General features: G+C 40.9%; 1 long non-coding RNA gene across 1 annotated transcript; it reads right to left on the bottom strand.

Annotated features, from left to right (window-relative positions):
- Nucleotides 1-11315: 11315 nt before the first annotated feature.
- LOC119086168 lies at nucleotides 11316-18907 on the bottom strand. The gene is made up of 2 exons (XR_005092983.1): nucleotides 16843-18907; nucleotides 11316-13273 (listed from the first exon to the last, which is right to left on the bottom strand). It is a non-coding gene; the product is annotated as an uncharacterized LOC119086168 (long non-coding RNA).
- Between the last annotated feature and the right edge of the window lie 9 nt (nucleotides 18908-18916).

The following is an 18916-nucleotide window of genomic DNA, read 5'->3' on the forward strand; positions in this document are numbered from 1 at the left end:
TTTTTGTAGATTTCTGATTCTCACCCTCAACACGTGAAAGTGTTTTGTGTTCTCTGTGGCTGTTTGGTAGAGGTAGGAATGTGTGCCCGCTTTGCAGGCCAAGGAAATGAGGACACACCCAAAAGAGCCCTTACTAGATAAGCTGGGCCGTCTTGAAGTCTGAAAAGCTGGAGCAGAGAGCAATACAGCTAATCTGGACAAAAGAAGAAGTTAGTTACCCCTCTTGTCTATATTGTGGCAACTTCATGTTAATGTGGCTTAAGAATTTGGGGACTTTTCAGCTAAGTCTTTCAACAGAAAATGACATTTTAAAATATAATTATTTCTTTGCAGTATTTGAAGGCATGTGCCAGGTTACAATGTAATTCCTGCTTACAGAAAGGAAAAAATAAACTATAAAATCAAGATTCTTATCAAGAGCTTTCATTTTAAAGCTTGTATCTCTATAATTCCATACCCCCTCACCTTCCCACCCCCGCACACACACACAATCACCTTGGCTCTTGCCAGGCTTTATTTTTGCAGCATGATTGTCCCTTTTGAATTTCATCTCTTTAGTAGTGTGTTTTAATGGATTTGGAGAGGTGACTTGCTAGCCTCTCAGAATGAGGAACTCAGTCAGTCACTGTTAGTGAAACAGCCGTGAGTCCTCACTTGGTGCAGAATTCATTGCACCTCCTTTCCCCTTTGTGCTGATCACTCTGGATTGGGAAACCCAGTACAAGCCATTGCATGTACATGGCAGTAACTAAGCACTCTAACTCTGGCCCTGGATGAGAGCAGTTCACCTCCTAGTCTTTGTTTATCGTATCTTGCAGTGTAGCATGAATCTGGCAATTCTTCCTCGGTCCTATTTGAACTTTAACGTTGGTGTCCTAAGCACTGATATTTAAGAAAACATGACTGTTTGCTTTGGCGTGATAGACTTTGGTGGCAAAACAGTGTGGTGGTTTCCTAGAAGATTAAATGTTTAAATGCTGCATATCTTATTGAGAGAGAATTGGTAGGAGCGAGAGAGCCAGGAAGCTAGATTCCCTGTCAGAATGGGAGCAGTGCTCCGTCCACACAGGAGGAAAGGATTCAGGACTACTTGCAAAGGAAACTTAGTTCACTGGACTCTGAAATCACAGAACTTCCCAACAGTAATCTTGTGTTTCTGCCTGGAAAGGGCTAAGAAGCTGTAACACAGGAGTTACTTTGTTTCCATCTTTTTCATACCTTTTCTCTCTGGGACACCTGCTTAACACCCCACCCTACCTTCCTCTTCCTCTCGGTGGTGTCGCTCAAGCTTTTCAGACAGACCTGTTGAAGGAGTCATAGAACTGAGACAAGCTATCATACTTAACGTGGCTCCGAGGGAATGGAGGATTTGGGCCTCAAATGTTTCATCTTCTCCAAGTATTCTTAACGCAAACTGAAAGCAATGGGGCCACGCACCTTTGGGCTATCACTGTCTGTCAGGTGTAAGCTGCTAAGGCTTGGCGACTGAGAAAGCTGCCGGGTCTTTAACAAGCGAACTTCATCTGAAACGCTAACTAGTTACCAACAACCCCTTTCTTTCTCCTACTGCTTGTGTATATCAGAGCCAGGACAGGGACTGGGAAAGTCGTTTCCTCTGGACTTTTTGGAGGGAGGGGGATGCTTCTAGAAGTGCTGAAAAGGCGGGGGCAAGCACTGGCCCTCAGTGGCCGTGGTCAGGCTAACAGTGCTGCTGTGCAGTGCTCAGAGCATTGCAGGGACCTCCGAGGCTATCTGTTCCAGCACTTTCATCTCCAAGATTCAGACAGGCCTAGGGATTATCAGAGGTCTCCAGAGTGTGAACACCTGAAGTCTAGTTCAGTGTCCTCCTGTGCCCTCTGTAAAGGCTCTAATGTTGAGGGCCTGGCCAGTACAGACTGCCATTGGGTGCTCCTATGCTGGGTCACGTCCCTCTTTGCTTCTAGACTTCTAACAATAGCAGATGACCGTTAGCTCTCTAGAGCTGAGGGAGTAAGACCCAAGATGCAGCCCCACGTGTCACATCTAGCAGGTCCCTCTTCATGTCTGCTACACAAGAGGAGGATGTAGCAAGAACTCAGAGGCTTCCCTCTGACACAGTCTGTCTTTCAACCTCTGAACTGTCTCCTGTGGGAATGCTGTCACTTGGATGCAGTTGTCTCTCTTCCTAGATTGTGAGCTCCTGGAGAGCAGAGTCCACTCTGCTCATGTTTGTGTTGTCTTCCTTTCTCTCCTGGCGCCTAATACAGTGCCTTGCACACAGAAACAATAAATGGCTGTTGAATAACAAGCTGATCAGATTGTGTTGTTCTATTGCTCTTTCATGGAGAAGTCTGACTGATGTCCTTTAACTCAGAGAAGCAGTAATGGAACAACAGAATCAAAGTCCACCACTATCTTTTTCTTCAAGGTAGTTAACTTTAGAAGTGTTTTTTAAATGACATCTTTATTTTAAATGTATTGTTTTGCTTGTATGTATGTATGTGTGAAGGTGTCAGATCCCCTGGAACTGGAGTTAAGTTGTGAGCTGCCATATGGGTGCTGGGAATTGAACCTGGATTCTCTCGAAGAGCAGCCAGCTCTTAACCACTAAGTCATGTCACCAGCCCAATAATGTAGTGCACACTAGAAGTATTGTAAGATCTTCTGAGCTTAAAAGGGAAACTGTTGTATTGGGTTTACTTCAGACTGCTGAAATTAATTTTTGCTTACAAGTAACATTTTATCAGAAGTTAAAGATTATCATATACTTATGTGTAATTGTCTCTCTCTAATATCTAGATAAACTTGTTTTAATAATGCAGAAGTAGCCAGACAGTAGTGGTGTGCGCCTTTAATCCTAGCATTCTGGAGGCAGAGGCAGGTGATCTCTGAGTTCGAGACCAGCCTGGTCTTCAGAGTGAGTTCCAGGACAGACAGGGCTACACACAGAGAAACCTGGCCTTGAAAAAACAATAAATAAAATGATGATGATGATGATGATGATGATGATGATGATGATGATGATTGTGATGACATAGAAAGAGGCCGGGCGTTGGTGGCGCACGCCTTTAATCCCAGCACTCGGGAGGCAGAGCCAGGTGGATCTCTGTGAGTTCGAGGCCAACCTGGGCTACCAAGTGAGCTCCAGGAAAGGCGCAAAGCTACACAGAGAAACCCTGTCTCGAAAAAACCAAAAAAAAAAAAAAAAAAAAAAAAAAGAAAGAGACTGAGGGTGTGGCTCGGTGTTAGTGTAACTTTCTGGCACAAGCAAGACTGTGGGTTGCATCTCCAGTACCACAGAGGGGGAGAATTTTGAAATTGTGTGTTTGCCATCTAGGCTCAGCATTAAGTTTTTTATATGTATAGGTGTTTGGCCTGCTTGCATATCTGTGTACCACAAGTGTGCAGTGCCCCTATAAGTCAGAAGAGGGCATCAGATCCCTGGAACTGGAGTTACAGGACGGCTGTGAGTTACCAAGCAAGTACTGAAAATTGAACTTGTCCTCTGGAAGAACAGCCAGTGCTCTTAACTGCAGAGACATCTCCCTAGCCTGCTTATTTATTTTTAAAGACAAGATCTCTGTCCTGGGCTGGTCTAGAACTTAGTATCAACCAAGCTACCATCCTAATTTTGTCATTTCAACCAAACATGTCGTGTACTATAATCGATTGAAATATTTTTTGATGTAAAATTAGTTAGCAAGGCTGTTTCAAAAAATGGCTCTTCTTGAGGATTTTCTGCCAGGAGCCATCCCCGGCGGTGGATGGGTCCTGCAGAGGATGTAAGGAGTCAGTGGGAGAAGGAAATGAGCCAGGCCATGGTGGTTGGGAGAATCTTGTAGCCTGACTGACTTAGCAGCCAGAGTATTTTCTTTCTTTTTTTTTTTTTTAAGATTTATTTATTTATCATGTATACAGCATGTATGAGTGCACGCCAGAAGAGGGCATCAGATCTCGTTACAGATGGTTGTGAGCCACCATGTGGTTGCCGGGAATTGAACTCAGGACCTCTGGAAGAGCAGTCAGTGCTCTTAACCTCTGAGCCATCTCTCCAGCCCCAGAGTATTTCTTATACAGAATTTAGTTAGCAGGGATACATTCATGATGTTCCAACACATAGATTTTTGGTTTTGGACATGTGCTTCACTTTCTTTTGCTCATCTTTTTTGTCATCATTAATAAACTATGACAGAACAGAGTTATTTCCAATCATTTTCCCTCAAGTTCTGACATCATTAATAAACAGAGTTATCATTATTACTCATTAACCCTATAAACCAATTTTTAAGAATCTAGAGGCATATGACAGCCTGTGCTCAGGCTGTTTGCTTTGGTTGCTTCCAGGACACTAGACCAAAACAAAATCTTCAACCACCCTGGGCATTTTGCCATGTCTCAAGCAGTGTATTAACTTTTAGTGGTCAGAGTGCCCAGGAAAAATTCCCCAGGCTAAAGCTGCTGTGCAGTTATTATTCAAATTCTGTATAGGGCTGGAGAGATGACTCAGTGGTTAAGACTGAATGCTCTTCCAGAGACCTGAGTTCAATTCCCAGCACCACATGGCAGCTCATGACTGTCTGTAACTCCAGTTCTGTGGCAAAACACCACTGACATAAAGAATGAAAAAATAAAAAAATTAAACAAAACAATTTTAAAAAAATTCTGTAATACAATCAATGTTCACTTTATATCTATAGAATTTGTCTATATGTCTAATCTTGACATTCTGTTGTTCCTTGTCATATGACATTATAGTGGCTAACTTCTAACAGAGGGAGGGTCCCAACATCTCATACTTTTTATCTTTCCACTCCATATTTTGCTCATCAGTATGTCTCTGTGTAGGGCAGAGTTGTATGCATGTAATTGTCTGAGTGTACAGCGGGAAAGAGGCTTGTAATCTGAACTGTGGCCAATTCCTCTAGTCCACCGAATCTGTTGCCTTTTTAATTTTGTTTTGATATCTTGTTCCTGTGTAGAGAGAGGAGATGTTTAAGAATGTCTCATAGCCTCATAAAGAGACCTCTGGCTTCTTTATGTGTCCAATCAAGGCATAAGGAAAACCTTCAAATAGATAAGGATATTCTCAAAGTGTGTGTCGGGGTAGTATATTCAGGACTGTCCTGGGGGAGCTTAAAAGCAGCATTCCTGGGAGAAGGCATAAATGATTCATAAAATTTTTTCTGTCAATCTATATATTCCTAAATTGTACAATATCAAAAGTCCCCCAAATATATAACAGGTAGAGATGAAAAAAAGGTGGATGGAGCCATCATGTGGCTTCAGCTCTGCTGGATTTTGTCAAGCAGCTCTGCTGTCTCTATGACTTCTGCCATTCCATTCAGATACGGCTGTGCCAATTTTAGTGAAGCTTGGGTTTAGGCCACTTTTTAAATGTCTTAAAAGGCAGAAGGCTAGTTTCTGCTAATGACTCCGGTTGTTCAAGCTCAGCTGGGGGCTAGAGAGATAGCTCAGCGGTGTACATATAAAATAAAATAAAATAAAATAAAAAACAAAGGTCAACTGTCGTTACACAGTAGCCACAGCACTACTTGGTACTCCTCTCAGTTGCTCTTTAGAAGAAAGTTTTTTAGCTGCTCGCATTGGGCTGGGTGGGGAAGGGGTGGATGGTGAGGGATCAAATCAACTTGCTGAAGCGCAGGTTTTGACTGTGGCTTCCTCTGTTGTCAGTCTGCTCTGCCACATCCGTTAAATGCCATTTTTTTATCTTGGGTCCGTTTATGTATCAGTTTCCACTACACATTAGAACCTGTCAAATGTGTGCTGGTTGAAAAGCCAGTGGTGGAGGGGGACCTGTAACCTCAGCACTCTAGAGGCTGAGGCACTGCTGCTTCAAGGCCTGCTTGAGCCATATCTCAGATATCCCAAACTGAGAACATAAAAACCTCAAATATGCTAAGTTCCTGTTTTCTAAAAGAACCTCTCTGTCAGGTTGGAAGGTCATGGTTAAGTTTTGGTTTTTGCAGTTGTAGGAAATGAACCCAGGGCCCTGTGCATTAGGTAAGTATTCTACCACAGCTATACACCCCAGCCCTGGTGTAAGATTGAGTTACTATTCCATGGCTCCTGACATCTCTTCCTCACAGCTCACTCCAGGATCTATGATGTCAACTTACATCCACTATCTGAACTATTGACCCTGGCTGGCACTTGAGCAAGTGGTGTGTCCATTCCCAAAGCTTGCTTCAAACTGATCATTCTCAAAGGGAGAGAAGATGATCGAACTGTGGGAAGCTTCCTTGTCGACCTTGACATCTCTAGAACTCAACTACCAGGGCCTGCTTATTCCACAGACTGAACAGAATTGAAGCTTATTTAATCGAAGACAACACATTTGCTGCTATGATTGCTGACGACAGAGATCTGTGGGACAAGCCAAGTCCTCTGTAGCAAATCTGTATAGGTTTTCTAAATTAATCTCTTTCTGGGGCAAGGAGATATAGATCTCAGTGGACAACTTTGTGGAGTCAGTCCTCACCTTCCATCTTGTTGAGGTGGAGTGTCTCATTTCTGCCACTGCCCAGTGTACTCCAGGAGAGCTGACCTGCTACCTTCCAGGTCATTGTCTCTGCTTCCCAATCTTGCTAAGATCACAGATCTACATCACCATACCCAGCTTCCTATGTGAGTTCTGGGGATTGAACTCAGACTTAAAAGGAAGTGCTTTTATCTGCCGAGCCATTGCCCCTTCGAGTGTTTTTCAGTGCTGGGAACTGAGCTTCACAAATGCTAGGCGAGTGCTTACGTCACCCAGCTCCATCTCCAGCCTCTATAGATAACCATGTTCTTAGTTGGTATTTTCTATCATTTGTAATAGTCAACACATTTGTACTGATAACCTACCTCCTTCCTTGCCTACCACGCTTTGAAGCAATTCAACATCACGTATGTTAAAGTTTAGAATCTTAAAGCATATACGAATATAATGCCAACATTCTATAAACTATCACTTTTTTTTGGGGGGGGGTGTCTTGCTATGTAGCTCAGGCAGGTTCAAATCCACAAACCCTCCTACTTCTCCCTCCTGAGTAGTACTAGTTAAGACTATTTACCACATCTTTGTATTAAATAATCCATGAGGCTCAAATCTCCCCAGGACTCAAAAGTTCTGCAGTTGGTTTGTTAACGTAGCAATCTAAACAAGCTCTACACATTTGGACAATATCTATAAAGTTTTTATTTCACTGCAGAAGTCAGAAGAGGATTGGAGTTAGAGATGGTCGTGAGCTGCCATGTGGGTGCTGAGAATTGAACCTGGGTCCTCTGGAAGTGCAGCCATTGTTCTCTTAACCGCTGAGTCCTCTCTCCAGCCTGGAACTTGGTATAAGACTAGGATGGCGCCGGGCGGTGGTGGCGCACGCCTTTAATCCAGCACTTGGAGCAGAGGCAGGCGGATCTCTGTGAGTTCGAGGCCAGCCTGGGCTACCAAGTGAGTTCCAGGAAAGGCGCAAAGCTACACAGAGAAACCCTGTCTCGAAAAACCAAAAAAAAAAAAAAAAAAAGGACTAGGATGGCCTTGAAGTCTGCTTCTTCCCCTTCGTTAAATTTTAAACTGTTCTTCAGAAACATTTTAATTTTCTTTCAGTTCAATGTCCAGTAGGATACTTTCACAGATGAGTGGCCTGGCTTTCACATATTAAGTAACTTGCTGAAGACTCTAGAAAACTTGAATGTTTAATTATATGGATACCTCCTGAAATCTCAAGTGTCATTTAATTTTAATGACACTTAACAAATTTTGATTTTTTTTTTCCAAACGTAGACACCTACAGACTAAGGGAAGACTATGGCTATGACTGCAAACATTAGCTTCGAGGTTTGGTTTGACTCTCAGCTTCATACCCGCTCTCCCTCATCTATAAGCTGGGAATTACCATCTGCCATATAAACCTATTGTACTTATCTAATTACATCAAGTGGCTTATTCTAGGGGCTGGAATACACAAAGCACTGAGTGTATTCCAGTGTATCAGTACCACTCAGTAACCAAGTAGATACACATAAGTAGGTAAGTGGTCAGTCCCTCAAACTCTCTGGTCCTGATTCTAAGTTGTGCTGTCATCACCGGGGAGTAATACAGCTTGGTCTTGTGTTGGTCAAACACCAATCACTGGATAGGTGGCAGGTTGATACCATGTAATTATGAGATATTAACAAAAAATTTCTCTGGGACTGGAAAGATGGCTCAGCAGTTAAAAGCACCTGCTGAGTCCCACCATCAGGTTCTGATGCTTCACATTCCTGTAGCTCCACCTCCAGGGATCCTATACCCTCTCTAGCTTCAGAGGGTGAGGATGCACATGCATGCACACACACACAAATTTTCTCCTTTAAATTATTTATTTCTGGGGAGCGGGGAAGGTTTGTTGTAGGAGTTGGTTCTCTGTTCATGTAACAGTCCTATTCCTCAAACTTGGTCATTAGGCTTGGCAACAACCACTATCTCGATGGTTTTTCCCTCTAATGAGAAATCTGAAAATTGGTTTGGATATCAACCCATGCTTCCCAGGTTGAGTCTCACACACTTCTATTTAAGTACAGGTTCTGGAATCTACCTTATCCATGACTGGCTGCACAATAGCCTCCTTCATGGACATGAAGAATTGTTTCCTTAGGCTCCATTCACAAACTCCAGGTCAAGATATGGCCACCAGTTCAGCAAACTAGTCATTTGAGATATAATACAACAAGAATTAATTACTCATTCTGTTTATTGAATTGAGAAGGGAATACAAAGGACTGGGCAAGTGCTGTGCACTGACATGGAAAAGGTGTAATTAAAATAAAATTTTAAAAATCCAAGTAAAGCAAATCAAAGTTACTGTAATTTCAACCAAACAAAAAAATTTAAAGACATTCAATATACCACACATTTATAAAATAAATGTCAACCAAAAGGTGTCTTGTAAATAATTAGTAGAACAAGTGAAAATAAATATGAGACCTGAAGTTTTTATACTTTAAATGAAATAATAAAACAAAGAAATTTAAACTACTAAATATAATCTGAGAGGCAGTTAAAAAAGCAAAACCCCAAAGTTTAAGAACACAATCCTCTGGAAACATCTATCAGTTCATCGTTAACTATACTCCACACCAACAGCTGTGTGAGCTACATCGCACAAGGCTGTATCACTCTCCATAGCTCAGAAATCTCCAGAGCAACACCCAAATTCTTTGTGATCTCTACAGCTTGGTTTGTAAGCACATACATGCTTTTGCAATCTACTCCCCTCAAAACACACACACACACACACACACACACACACACCCTCTCTCACTCACTCTCTTACTATCAAGAGGCCAATAACACCCCCCTCTGAGCCTAAAAATGTTATGATTTAATTCTACCATATTGATCCTGATAATTTAAATGTCTAAGTCAAAGATGGGGACACAATTAATTTCATTCTTATAAAAATAGACAAGTATTAACCAAGTCTTAAACTCAAAGAGAGGGCACTTTACATGTGCACAAGACTTTCAGTAAAAATGACAACCTAGAAGTTGTTTCTAGGATATTGTATGAATCAAGTTCTTCCTTTCTCAAGCACACAAAATTTTATACGACTAACTTCATGAAATCCAAGATATCTGGATCAAGTAGATAGGATGGGTTTTTACAGCTTGTTTCTGCAATTCTAGGGCAGCTACTGTAACAATAGCTCAACACTGCAAAATTAGATTAAGTTCACCCTGTTTTTACAAAGTGTCTAAGTGTAAATGCAAATTCACCTCTTTTAAAAGTTAGCAGTTGAAGTGAAATCAGGTATGGGTTTGGAAATGGAGGTAATGCTTTGGCCAGCAAACAAAGGGAGAGTTGCCGAAGGCTGAGACATTGAAGTAAAATTACTAGGTAAAAATATATTTTAAAAAAATGGGACACAAAGGATATTAAGACAAATTATCTTCTTTCCTCCCCATTCTTCTGCTGTAAAGTAAATGACATGGATATGTTCCCTTTCAAGAGATGTGCGACACATTTACCCACTGGGAGGCAGAGGGTCAGTTCTTGTTTGCAGGAACCAACGTCCTAAAAAAGATTTCAAGGCGGGGAGGGGTGGGAAGAAGAATTTTCTATTAATGCCATAGAATGCCAGGCAAGGCAGAACACTCCTAACCACTAATCTTGCTCAATTCCTGCTTGTCTTCTCAGACTATGGAGACTGCTCTTGGTTGTCTAGCAGGTTGTTTTCATTACTTATAGTCAGAGAATTCCTTTCTTGTTCTCACACCCAAGAAAATGGGCCAAATACATGGGGATATTAGCAAATAAAATTTCCTGTTTTCAACGACTTACCTGGATTACTAGAATACATTTGTCTGGCCAGCAAGAGCAACAAACTACTGCTGGCACGAATGCTAATAAGATACAAACGCACACCTGAAGCCTTGCCATCCCCCACTAACTCCACTCTAACTCCTCTTCTCACCACCCACACACCAACCTCAGTGACCCCCAGTCCAACACTTCACCACTAATAACCAGTTATTTAGAGGAAAAGACATTTAATTTCATTCTTGCTCTAGCCCTTAATCGATGCATTAACAACAACAACAACATTTTTAAGCACACGGAATTGAGCCTACTAACCTGATTTTTGGAGCCAAAATTCTCCACTATTTTGATCTATGTGCAAAAAGTATTGGTACTTTTCAGTTTATACACTGGTTAGTATCTTGTGGCTGGCTCGACAGAATTTTCCCTCTTAAGCTTTTATGTTTATCACATTGTCCGAAATTTTCAGTTAATAGCTATGGGTTAGAAAAATCCTGCCACCAGGCTCTTCCATCATAAAAAGCCAGGTTTCTTCACCCTCCTTCCCACCTTTCTAACACACTCACTTCATGGTAAATCTATGAAACAGATGCTTCCGGCCAATTGGCACAGTGAAGTACCAGTATCTAGAGGAAACTGCCAGTTAGGAGAGACCTGGAAACTACTCACCTAGCTGCTATGAACACCTTTGCATAGTTGTAACTCCACTTGAAAGTGTGCCTCACTTTTAGTCCACGTTTTTTACTTCTCAGTGTTTTTAACTGTACTTCACAAGCACTGTGAAAACTCAGATCTAGGTGTGGCTTGGTATACTGGTAGAATTTGTGCCCAGTGGGCACAAATCTCAGGAACATTACATATGTACCAAACAGTACAATGTATCCACATCTGTAAACAGCTGTGGAGTTCTATACCCATATTTTGTTAGTGACTGTTACTGTAGAGACTGGGTGTATGTGTTAATGGCTTCAGGGTATATCAATCAAAATACGGTGTGAACTGCACTGAGGTAAAGAGGAGTTGTCACTTAATTATATACAGTTACAAATGAAAATTTTTATTCAAGCTTAAAGTGAAAAGTAATTTAGTAAAGAAATGAAGTACCAGATAAACGGTAACATATTATTTTAACTTAGAAGTATCAAAACAGGATTTCTCTGGTTTTCTAAAGTGGTGGTCTCTGCAAAATGAAGCTTGATGTAATCTTTTTACACACCAATTTGATAAAATCATTGCTGACTACAACCTCTCATTTCCTCACTAGGAGCTTTGGGAGAATGAACTCTACTTTAAGGCCAAATGTGTCTTCTTTTTCTTCCTTCTCCTGGCTTCCCCTCCCTGCTGCTATCCCTCCTTCTGCGCCCTACACTCCAGGCCTCGCTCCTCTCTCGGAGCCATGAGGGGTGTGATTGATCGTGGTGAGCATGCTGGGGATGTGGCTTGGCCTCAAGGGCAACTTGATACCAGATTTTTTTTCTTCCCCAGGATCTTACTTTGGGAGTAATTCCACTTCTCTTTCCAATAGCTGTGGTCACCCTGATCATCCTCTACTGAAAAACAGGGAATTTCAAGAGAGACTGTTAGACCCAGCAGCTGTGGGGTTTAAAAACACCGTGAACATCAGACATTAGATGTAGAGTCTTCAAAATGAGAGCCTTTTTCCATAAAGGAAACCATCCCATAAACTAAAAGGGGGAGGAGAGGGAAAGACTATCCACAGCACCAGTTTGAATGAGGTTCAGTATGGCAACATCTGAGAAGTTGAGAAGGAATCTTTGTTAAATTCCAGTGTCCCTATATGTTGGGCATTAAGGGCAATTAGGAGAAATGACTGAGGTTTGAATCCCAGTTGACGTATGTTTGTAACCTGCTGAATTCTAAGTCTCAACGACACTATAAATTCCCCAAGTGGGTCTATCTTCTGATCTCTACTTTACTAGATCACACCAAGTCCAGAAGAACTTGGAACAAGCTTTTGTGAAAACCTAGATTGAGAGCTGATTTTTCATGTTGGTGTATTTATAAAATTCTCCTTTTGAATCTTGAATTTCTTCAACATCGATACTGATGTCCCTTCGGGAATAAAATAAGAAGGGGGAACTTCAGAGTATCTCTCTGGCTTTCCTGTGCCATGTCCTTCTGAGCACTGTTTCTGACCATGCCATGTCTCAGGTGGTACCCCAGAAGAGCATCAGTTACACTGCATATCTGAGTCACAGAGGAAACTGTTTTTTAAGCTGGTTTAGATTCCAAATGTATACAAATGAAGTCACTTTAATCCTATAAATACTTCTTAATTTATTTTTAAAAAATTGTGCTGTTAACCCTTTACGGGGCAACAAGCTATGTGAAAAGTACAAAACTTTTTGTCAAATGTAATATTGAGAGTGCTTTTGACATAGTTCACTGGTTTGTCATCTGATCAGTATATACTGCGCAACGGGCAAGGCTAGGATCCATGAACCAAGCTGCAAAGATCTCAAGCTAAATAAGGCGGAAAGATTTGGAGAAACAAAAGGAAAATTCTTTCCTGTCCAATGTATACTCTTCAGACTAAGGAACTCTTCCTATCACGCCTTCTAAACTGTTAAATAAAGTTTCCAAACAAGCATTTGAACTTCATTACACAGAAGAGCAACAAGTATGGTATCCCACCAGACAAAAGGCAGGAGGGAAAAAATATATATATACTGAGTTCAATGGGTAAGCCTGGATGCAGTACAGTTCTTCACAACCGATGGGGAATATTCAACATGGTGTCCAACAACGTTCTAACGACGTGCTTCATCAACTGGTTACTATGAAGCAAGGTGTAAAGGTTTGGCCCCAATCGGGCTTCAGAAATGGTTTCTTTTTTCATGACGAGCATGTCTGTCCAGCTATCAATCATGTTTGTTTGCACCAAATCCAAGCCATTAAAATACGACTAATTTTAAGTTAAACAGAAGTCGTCTGCTCCAATTCGCCATCAACTATCCATGCTACTGCATTCCTCTGAATGTCGCCAAGACGAAAATATGCAGAGAAAAAAAGAAAAAAAGAAAAGATACCAGTTAGAAAGTTTCAAAATCTGCATTAGGACATAACAGCAGAATAAGTAACAATAAACAAATTCTTGATATTTTCGTAGTTCTTAACTTTTTAGGTTATATTTTTATAATATAACCTCATTATTATTTTGAATAATGTAGGAAAAGAAGTGAATAATTACGTTAGAATTTCCTAATTTTATGTTCCTTGGGGGGCGGGGCAGCAGCGAGACAGGGTCTCAGTGTGTAGCTCTGGCTGGCCATGAACTCAGAGATCTACCTGCCTCTGCCTCCAGAGTGCTGGGATTAAAGACGTGCATAACCATGACTGACAGAACTCCTTATTTTTAAAATTAACCTTGAAATAGACAACTAGACTAAGAAAATCTTTGTTAGTTTACAATAAGAAAGACGAAAGAACACTCTGGTAGTACAAGCCAGAGCTGCACACTCAACTATGTATTTAATCCATTCAGCTGCCGAAGCTTGAGGTCTACAGCCTCACCAGCTCCGTTTGGGAGAGGTGTATATATGAGCTTTAGTGAGAGAGAGTTCACATACCATAAATGCACACTCATTTAAAACACTTACTAGTTTTAGCATACTGACAGCTTGTACAACATCAATCAGTACCCAATCTTAGGCCAACTTCACCATCTCAGCCATCACATATACCCTCATAAAAACGACTCCTCTGGTCTCTGTGGACTGGCCTATTTTTAGACCAATTCAATATAAAATGTAATCACAGCATATGGTGGGTCTGTATGTTTTGTTTCTGATATATTTCATTTAGCATACTGTTTTCAAGGTTCATGCACTTATATAGCATGTATAAATACTTCATTCTATCCATTTTATAACCCCCACCACACAAAACCCAGAAAGTTACTAAGGCAATCAATCTTGCAACTCGTTACAAAAGATCAGCAACTTCTCTTTAAAATAAATTGTTAAGCCAGGAGCTAGAGAGATGGCTCAGCAGTTACAAGACAATGGCTGTCCTTGCAGAGGACCCTAGTTCGATTCCCAGAACACACACGGTGGGTTTTTAAAGCAGCTTCTAACTCCAGTCCCAGGGAATCAGATGGTCTCTTCTGGTCTCTGTGGGCACCACACATGTGGTACAGATTTATATTCAGGCAAAACACCGGTAACACATAAAGATACATTTGTTGGGCAAATAAGATGGCACCATGGGGCAAAAGACTTGCTGCTAGGCTTGAAGACCTAAGTTCAATCAACAGAACCCACATGAGGGAAAGAGACCAACTCCAGCAAGCTGTCCACTGACTTCAACAGAGCACGTGTATCCACCACCCTCCTGTATACAATAAATGTACATAAAAAAACCTTTTTATATGTATAAAGTTTTGAATTAAGCATTTAAATGACATATGTAACTTCATGCTACAGTCTTTGAATGTTATCTTTAATCCACTTATATGTTCAAATTCCTATTCTACGCAGGTATAATTTATTTAAAAATCATGTTTTCATTGTCTGTGTGGGAAGACTCCACAGGATATCCTCAAAAAGGAGTTCTTTCATTTGAATGAGAATGGCTGTATTTGTGGGGTCAGCCTTATGTTGGTGTACGTAATTGGACATTGCTGAATTGGGCCTCATCTCGCAAGTGAGCCAATATGCAGCACACCCACTGAAGTGACTCACATTAACCAAAGGCACAAAGTGCAAAGTGCAACTCGTGGCCCATTGTGCTGCAAGACAGTACCCCTTATGAGATGAAGCTGCTACGTAGGACCAGTCCTTTCCTACTTCTTCCAATCACATTGTGAATGACTAATAAAGTATAAAAGTACAGATAATTACAGATGCAGATCTCCAAAGACCATATCTTAGAAACTGGGCCTTGAAACTTAGGACAACTAAAAGTCTTGCTTGATTTCCCAGGAGTATCAGACAGTAAAAACCAACAGAAAAGGCCTCCAAGGTCCCATGCAAATTGATGCAGTAGTTCTAACAGTTTTTAATTCTCATCTCTGTGTTTTGCTGTTTTGTTTTGTTTTTCGAGACAGGGTTTTTTTTGTGTAGTCCTGGAATTCACTCTGTCGACCAGGCTGGCCTCGAACTCAGAGATCTGTCTGCCTCTGCCTCCTGAGTCCAGGGATTAAAGGCAGGCGCCACCACTGCCTGGCCTCATCCTTGTGTTTTTGTTTTTTTTTTAAAAAAATAGCTAACTTCCCTCCCAGGGAAATCATTAATTGAAACTGTTCCACGTGTTTCTTACTAAATCATTTAGGTGGGAAGTCGGACAGACGGCTTTAGCAGTTAAAAGCACTTGCAGCTCTTGCAGAGGATTGTCACTCTGTTCCCAGCATGCACAGCGGGTAGCATGGGCACACAGGCACACACGAGAAAAACAAAACAAAAACACCAGCCACTTCAGTGGGACATACTGAACAAAACAACCTGTAAGTAAGTTATTTCCTTCTAAACGAGACATTTTACTTGTTCTCTTTGAGGAAAAAAAAATGATATTTACATAAAAGTTCTTATTACTTCTCTCTAGTACTATTATATTTAATCAAGAATTTGTCCTCATCTGTTAGCTTTATGACTTTCTTCATCTTCAAGTATCAAGGTGGTGGGAAAACTTTCCAGACCTAGACTTGCCGAAATGGCAGCATTCAACAAGTTAACGGGGTCTGCCATATTTTGGTTCCTTCCCTATAAAATGAAAATAAAAATGTTTCTCTTACAAGACCATGAACACATGTGAGAGCAAATATACTCTGAGCATGCTATTGGCACATAGGCAGCATAGGAAATTTTAGTTTCTTCCTCTTTCCCTCATCATAGTTAATGTTAGTATGCTATACAGTGCTAACATATTAGGAAAACCCCAAAATGACGCTCATTAAAATGAAAGTTTCTCAATTTTTATACATTGGTTAGTTCTCATGTATATAAAATGTTTCGTGTAATATCACATTTACACAGCATGAGAAAACATCATTTTAATAAAATTTGTGTGTATGTGCAGGCAAGTACATGCCTGCAAAGTGCAAGAGGTGTGGGGGTCGGGGGCAGCCTGGGTGTCCTCTCTGTCTTCCACTGAGTTGGAAAAATCTCTCCTGTTCTCTGCGGCACACGTCTGCCTAGCTGGCCTGACAGCTTCTGGGAACTCTCCCACGTGTCCACCTCTCATGTTCCGTAAGGGCAGAGAGATTACAGACTCACATCGTCTACACCAGCATCACATGGGTTCTGGGATCCAAACTCAAGTCCTCTCGCTATGGGACAAGCACTTACCTCACACTCATCTCTGAACTCCAACTTTTAAAGTACTGTTGTTAACTTGATGGAAATGAGGTAGCACATTCTAGCTTACTTCTTCATTGCCTCTCCAAAAACAACAAATAAAACCTAACCTTAGATTTTTTAATTCTTTCCATAAAGTGAAATAGGTGAAATAAAAAAGTCATATTCCACATTTAAATTGCTATTTAAAAGTATTCTAACTCAGAGCAATGTTTCATCTGGAGAAAACAAGGGCTGTGCATGACTTACCTTCAATATTCTGGTGGTCTATAAAAGGTGCTGGTCCCATATTCTCACAGTGCCATCATCTGAGGCACTGGCCATCATAGATGGCATCTGTGGGTTCCAGCTAACACAATTTACTGTGCGCGTGTGCCCTGTCAGCTCCGCAATCGGCAGTTCACTTCGTTTGTGCCAGATGTAAACCTTGTGATCTAAATTAGAGCAATTCAGAGAAATGCTAGAAAGTTGTGTTATTAACAAAATCACTGACCCTAAATTACCATTTACTACACACCCAACATGATTCTTCAATATTATAACTTGAAGGGAGAAAAAATAAAAAATAGCTTAATAAGTTAATTTTGTGAAAAGCCATGTTAATACACTATAAATTTTTTCCTCTGTTCAAAGTAAATAGCTCTGAAGGCACAAAAACAACTCCTTGCAATAGTCTGTCCATATGCGACTAGTGAATCTGTGGCAAGGTGGCTCGGCAGTTAAGAGTGCTTATTGCTCTTGTAGGGGACCAGAGTTCAGTTCCCGAGCACCCATGTAAGGGCTCAGAACCGTGGGCACCCTCTTCTGAACTCTGCATTCACATGCATGTGTGCACACAGACATACACATAAGACATTTAACAGAAAAACTCCAATTACAATGAAGGTATTTGACCATAAACTAGTCCAGTACAGAGATGCTGATGCATTCTGTAGAAAGAGAAACAAAGTATCCAAACTGAAAAACCACAACAGAGTAAAACCTTTATGGGGAGCTTACAAAGTACTCTGTGTGTAACTGATGGAGTGGGTACTAGGCTCCCCCTACACTGTAGAGACGGGAGCTGAAGTACAGAGAGGCTAAGGCCCTCTAAGGTCTACAATGCAGGGAGACCTCTTGACTGTAGCTCTGCTCAGGGATTACTGCAGACAACCACCTCATATTAAGAACCTTCTGTAGAGCTTCTAGAAGATGATCATAAGTGACCATAAAAAAATCAAATCCACTACAGCTTGGGAATAAGCTAATTAGTAGATGATACTTCTAAAATGACAACAGAACCCCAGGATAAACCAGCTCTTTATTATGACGATCTATTGGTTAAGTAATAGGTCAATGTGGAAATCTGAGTGGGTGTGCTGCCTGCACGTTTCAAATGGTAGAACTAAGGGCATGGACCACCCACCTGGTGATGAGTTGTATCTCAGTCAAAGAGCACAGGTCTGCAAAGTGGGAAGATGATACACACCTCTGATTCCACAACTTGGGGGAGTGGGCAGATTTCTGTGAACTCTGGTTCATGTCTACACATGTTCAAGGAGGTATTTGCTGCTAAGGTAGCAAAACTAGGATCTGCAGCCATCAAAGTCAAAATGATATGGTTTATGCTGACTATGTTCTATGTGCTGTATCAGTCTGGCAAATCAATGGCCTATGTAAAGACAGTCTGTAGCCCAAGCAGTCTCAGACTTACTATGTAGCAAAGGATGATCCTGAACTTCTGAGCCCTACCTGTACCCAGTGCTGTGATTACAGGTGTGAGCCACCATGTATGGTTTATGTGTGAAGGACTGAACCCAGGACTAGGTGTGTGCTGACAAGCATAATACCAAGTGAGCTACCACAATCCCAAATCCCTAGTTTGCCTATATATTTTAGGGTATTTAGTGGGCTTCTGAAATATAGTACTTAAAAATTAATAGTAGAATAATTACTGTGGCCATCTTGGGAAATTTCTATATTTAGCTGGAGTTCAAAACATTTTTAGAACCTTTCTATATAACTTAAAATAATGAAAAATAATTTCTCTACTGTTCAGGCACATGTTTAAATACAGATGTTTTTTCATCTACACACCAAGTTTAGTAGAAGGGACAGTTGTGTTAATTTGAGCTTTTCTGAAACCATTAACAACTACCAGGCATAAAAGTGGTACTTATACATACTCACTATCTTAAGAAAATAATCAAACTCAACTTTTCCCATAGTCTTAGTAGAAATAATGACTGTGTTAAAAAACAGATAAATCATAATAATCCCAACTTTTGGTTTTGGAGACAGGTTCTTTCTACACAGTCCTGGTTGTCCTGGAGGAACTATGTAG

The sequence above is a fragment of the Peromyscus leucopus genome, chromosome 15 (assembly GCF_004664715.2).
Source record: "Peromyscus leucopus breed LL Stock chromosome 15, UCI_PerLeu_2.1, whole genome shotgun sequence".
NCBI lineage: Eukaryota > Metazoa > Chordata > Mammalia > Rodentia > Cricetidae > Peromyscus > Peromyscus leucopus.